We start from the raw sequence: 6,000 nt of genomic DNA, 5'->3' as shown, positions 1-6,000 counted from the left end.
ATTTGTTGACTCTGAATTATTTAGAAAGTTACTGCTTAATTTCCAAAATTTAGAGATTTTTTAGTTATCTTTCTTTTGATAATTTCTAAACTTCTATTCCAGACAATATACTCCATATGATATGAAAATTTTCAAGTACTGCATTTTGTTTTATGCCACAGCACATATGGTCAATTCCATTAAAAATTCTATATGCTATTTAAAATTGTGTTTTCATCATTGTCATATAAATAACATAGGTTACATTTTACATATATGTTCTTCATAACTTTTTTAATGTGTTCTTCATATTTATTCATTATTTTGTCATCTTCTTCTATGTTAATGAGAAACGTCCTTAAAAATGTCCTATTATGACTATAGATTTGTTTGTTTTCAATTTTTTTTGTCTACTTTTACTTTGTTTATTTGGAGGATTTATCTGTAGATGTTACCAATTAATAATTTGACTTCTTTTGAAAGAGTAACCTATTTGCCATCATAAAGTATTTATCTTTATTTTTACTAGTGCTCCTAGTCTGCTGAGTCTGATAGTAGTACAGGTACAGCATCTTTCTATGGTTACTGTTGGAATAGATCTCTTCCTTCCTTTATACTAACTATCTTCTTATATACTTCTGTGTAAGCCTGTTTTGTAAACAGTACACATAGTTAGTTTTTGAAATCTAGTCTGATAATCTTTGTTTAAATGATTTAGTCTGTTTAGATTTGCTGTAAGTAGTGGCATCTTTACATTTCCATCTACTACCTTGTCTTGCATTTTCTTATCTATTTGTCCAACCTGCTTTATATTTCTTTTTCTATTTTTTCTTGCCCCATTTAAAAGTATTTTTAAATTCAATTGTACTACTGTTTTCTTCTTGATAATACATATTTAAAATATTCCTAGGGGATACCCTCCTTATCAAGTAATAATGCTGATAGTAGTAATAAAAACTGAATTGATGGTCTCCATGCTAGGCACTACACATTCCACACTATTTTCCTTTGGAATATGAAAAAAGTTAACTATTAAAGATTTATTTTATTAAAATTAAAATGTTTTCTGCTTGAAAGCGCACCAATCAGTGAGAAATCAACCCCCGGAATCAGAGAATATATGTGCAAATCAAATGTCTGATAATGCACTTGTCTCCGTAAAATATTCTTACAGTCCAATAATGAGAAGAAAAATAACCCAATTAAAAATTGGCAAAGGATTGAAATAGACCTTTCTCTAAGTAAGATAGATGAATGAATATAATGAAAAATCCTCAGCAAAATACCAGCCACTGAATCCAGCAGCACATAAAAAATTACACAGCATTTTCAAATGGGATTTATCCCAGAAATGCAAGGGTGGTTCAACATAAAAAAATGCATATAATAATCCACATAAAGAAAATGAAGAGAAAAAAACCACATGGTCATCTCAATAAACATAGAAAAACATTTAACAAAATCCAACATCCTGTCATTGTGAAAATAGTCAACAAAGTAGAATTAGAGGCAAGTTCTTCAACATGATAAGGGTATGTACGAGAGCCCATAGCTAACATCATACTTAATTAGAAAATACTGAACGCTTCCCCCTTACGATGAGGAATGAAAAAAAGATGTCTACTTTCATCACTTCTACTCTACACTGTACTGGAAGTTCTTGCCAGAGCAATTAGACAAGAGAAAGAAATAAAAGTCATCCAGATTGGAAACAAGAAGTAAAACTATTTCTGTTCACAAATGATAAGGACTAATCTATATAAAATCCTGAAGGAGCCACAAACAAAAGTATTACAGCTAATAAAGTTATTCAGAAAATTTTCCAGATATGATATTAATGCACAAAAGTCCATGTATTTCTCTACACTAGCAATGAAAAATGCAAAAAGAACATAATTCTATTTACAATAGCTTCTAAAATGATAAAATATTTACGATTAAATTTAACTATGGTGGTGCAATTTTTGTATCCTAAAACTTAAATATATTGCTGAAAGCAATAAAAGAAGACAAATAAATTTAAAGACATCCTATATCCACAGACCTGAAGACTTAATATAGTAAAAATTGCAATAACCTCCAAACAATCCACAGATTCAATGCAACCCCTGCCAAAATTCCAATGACCTTTTTGCTAAAGTGGACAAATCAACCTTGAAATTCATATGGAATACCAAGGGGTCCTGAACAGAAAAGCCAATCTTGAAAAAGAAGAACAAAGTCCGTGAACTCATACTTCCTGACTTCAAAACCTACTTCAAGTCCACAAAAGTCAAGACTGCCTTGGACAGATGTCACTATCAATGAAACAGATGTGAGAATACAGAAACATGCCTTCACCTTATGGTCAATTGATTTTTGACAGGAATGCCAAAACTATTCAATGGGGAAACAATTGCCTTTTAAAATATGGTTGTGGGAATATCAGATATCCATACCCAATGCGAAAAAATGAAGTTGGATTCTTACCTCAGTTACAAAAATTAACTCGATATGAATCTAAACCCAAATGTAGGAGACAAAATTATATAACTGTTAGCGGACAGCAGGAGTAAACCTGGATCTTGCCTTTGACAACGGTTTCTTGGCTATGACACAAAAGCACAAGCAACCAAAGTAGAAATAGTTATAATTAGACCTCATGAAAATTAAAAGCTTTTGTACATCAAAGGACACTATCAAGAACGTGAAAAATCAACCCACAGAATTAGAGAATACATTTGCAAATCATGTACCCGATAAGAGAATGTGTCATGAATACACAAGGAGCTCTTACAGCTCAGCAACAAAAAGACAAAACAACTCAATTAAAAGGTGGGTAAAGATTCTGAATACACATCTCTCCAAGGAAGATATAAAAATTGTCAATAAGCAAATGAAAAGGGGCTCAATATCATTAGGCCTCACTGAAATGTAACTCAAAACCACAAAGAGTTATCACTTTGCAACTACTAGGATTGCTAAAATCAAAAAAGTGGAAACAGGTAAGTTTTGGAAAAGAAGTGAAGAAATTAGAAATCTCATATGTTGCTGCTAAGAACATAAAATGGTACGACCACTTTGGAATACAGTCTGACAGTCCTCACATGTTAAACCTACTATTATCATGTAACCCGGCAATTCTACTCCTAGTAAAACACGAAATCCTGACACTTACATGACATCTCACGTTTTCAGGGCACCTTTCAAGGACTGAAAACAGAAGACAGTTCTTAGAAACAGTATTATAACACATTCATAACTACATCAGCCAAAAAATTACAATAAAAAAGCCCCTTGTAAAAAGGAGGTCAGGTATTCACACATCATGTAAAATTCCAAGCTCTTCTGTACAATACTGAAAAAAAAAAAGTAAATGAATGTATCTTTAATACTGTTTCTGAGAACTGCCTGGTGTTTTCAGCACTGATTGGGTGTTGACTATGTGAGATAAAATGATAGTGACAGGATTTTGTGTTTTAAACTGCAGATTATTTGCCTGTCCTGCTTTTTTTCCACCTTGCCCAATCAAAAAGCTCTCTAAATTGTGCCTTATATGACAATCCACCCATTTCTAAGGTGAGATTATACCAACCCCCTAGAACTTCAGAAATGTGCCATCCATTTTAGCATGAGGCCACCCACAACACCCTGGACTGTAAAAGAGATGAACTCTTGGGCTGAAGTCAAGGACTGCAGGATCTTCAAGGCTTTCTGGGAGTCACTGCCTGGAGGGCAAATCACATAAATGGGGAGAACTGCCCCTTCTGTGTGCCCTGCTTCTCTTTCTGGATTGTTTCTCTTAACAGTTTCAGGCTCTCTGTATCCCTCTGTTCCAAGTATTTCTAAGAGATGTGTAGGGCATGAGACACATGATAGATGTCCACATCTACTTGAGGCCTGATGTTCAAATCCCTGTAGGCCTGATGACCAGGAACAGGTAGGGTGATCCAGAATCTAGAGCTCGCTTAATATAAGTGAGAAAACCTCACTCCTCTTCTGGGCTCAGCAAATGCACTGGGCAGCACGTATTGGTGGCCAGGAGCCGGTAGTCCTGCAGGTAGTGACAGTGGTTCTGCTCTCTGCAAGCTGGACAGTGAGGCTTGCGGCTTCTCAGCCTAATACAGCAGAAAGTCCTCTGAAGGCATCAAAGGGCAGCAGGCTGCCACTGCCACTGTAACACAGGTCCAGACCTGTAGCGATCTTCAACACTTCCAGCCTCTGCAGGCAGCGCAGGATTCCAGTTACTACACCGACCACCCCTCCATCTGCGCGATTGATCTCCATCTCCGCTGGGAGTGGTTAGAGAGAACGCTGCGTAGGCCAGGGTCGCCGTCGAAGTGGTAGACTGTGTTTTGGCCCTGGAAGCTCAGGGCGCTGGTCAACACGAGGGGCCGGCTGGCCAGCACAGAGGCATCGTTAGCCAGGTAGCGAGTGGGCACGCTGTCTCAGTGGTTAGCTACCAAGTGACAGCGGTGGACCAGGTCCAGAGCCCAGGGTGATGTAAGTGCCTGAGAGTAGCGCAGGCAACCCAGGGACGAATCAAGGCAGTGCAGCCAGGCTGTGGCCAAAAACACCTTGGGCTGGCATGTCAGTGCCTCCGCATGCAGCACTTGGCAGGCCAGGTTGCTCATTTCTACTAGCTCGTGGTCCACAAGGCCAGGGCGGCTATACCAGCTGCCACCATGCCCACCACAGCCCACAGTACGGACGCTGTCCGCAGGCACAGCTGTCCGGGCACGGCAAGCGCAGGCAGGATTTTCTGCTGACTCTGGGTATAATCTTGTCTCCGGGCAGAGTGGCCTTCCGGGGCAGGGTGACACCACAACCAGCTGTTGTGGCTCCTGCTCCACCAGAAGAGCCGCCCTCAGTCTATGCTTCAGGGAGCTCAGCTCCTCCTCTTGCTGCACAGTTTCAGCCTGCAAAGCCGTGACTTCCTCCCTGGGAGCCATGGTGGCCTCTGTCCTCTCAGATTCTTATGTTTGATCTTTTGGGGGGAAATGATTTAGGGACTGAATTTACAGTCTCCTAAAATCAGTGCCTTTTGCCATCTTTTCTATGTTAGTGACAGTTTTACTCCTGTGAGTTGCCTGTTCACATGCTCCACCTATTTTCATATTGGACTGTCTTTCTGTTTGTGATTTTGATATTTCTCCCTGTACAATGTTTACCACCCTTTATCTGTTACATATGAAACAGGGCAAATTTGAGGAAAATTAATTAAGCCTATATGCATGATTTAATAATTTTATCTACCATGGCACTATTTAATTTCTATAAAAATGTGTCAATTATCTCGATGAGTCCTATGGAAACACCTGTGGTGAACTCTTCCTGTAGATCTCCTAGCTTCAGAGTTTTAGTGTGTTTTTAAAATAAATTCACGCCTGATGCTGGAGAATGTTTGTTGTGAGACCTTGATGATGGACTTCCTGACCCGTAAAGATAGGTATGTTTCTGTCTCATGGTCCGCTTGGTTCCTAAAGTGATTCCCTGATGTGTATATTTCAGGAAGGCCTTGAGCATCCTTGTGGTTTGATTTACATATTCTCAAAACTTCGCATAATTTTTGTATTCTTTGCCTTGTTGTTGATTCTGATCAGTCATAGTGTGGCTAGGCCTAAAAGAAATTGGTGATTGTATTCTTTTTTTGTCATGCCAAAGGATTTAATGTTTCCATATTAGGTTAATGAGAGGGTTGAAACAATAGGCTTCTGAGGAAAGAGAGAAGGAATGAGACATACTGATCTAGTGTGGTTGTATAGAATAAGAATCATTGTTTCAAACTGCCTTCAACAAACCATTGAATTGTTCACCATATTCGTGAGTAACTGAGTGACGTTGTGCCTTGTTTTTAAGAGTGGACATATATGTATAAATATATCTATAGATATATGTACATATACATTTGGAGAGAATGAAAATTCCAGAATTCGTTTAGAGTACAGGTTCTGTATTATCAAACCTTCAATTGGGACCTTATATCCTCTATCAAAGGGTAAAACAAATGTGAAGGTAACCAGGTGAATCTTTTAAAAGGGC

The 6,000-nt window shown here is 38.2% G+C and overlaps 1 pseudogene; it reads right to left on the bottom strand.

Moving 5' to 3' along the window:
• Positions 1-3,556: 3,556 nt before the first annotated feature.
• Positions 3,557-4,910, bottom strand: LOC124236962 (adenylyltransferase and sulfurtransferase MOCS3-like; annotated as a pseudogene).
• Between the last annotated feature and the right edge of the window lie 1,090 nt (positions 4,911-6,000).

This window comes from Equus quagga, chromosome 3 (assembly GCF_021613505.1).
Source record: "Equus quagga isolate Etosha38 chromosome 3, UCLA_HA_Equagga_1.0, whole genome shotgun sequence".
NCBI lineage: Eukaryota > Metazoa > Chordata > Mammalia > Perissodactyla > Equidae > Equus > Equus quagga.
Note: the sequence above shows the minus strand (reverse complement) of the source record. Positions and strands in the feature narration are given on the sequence as shown.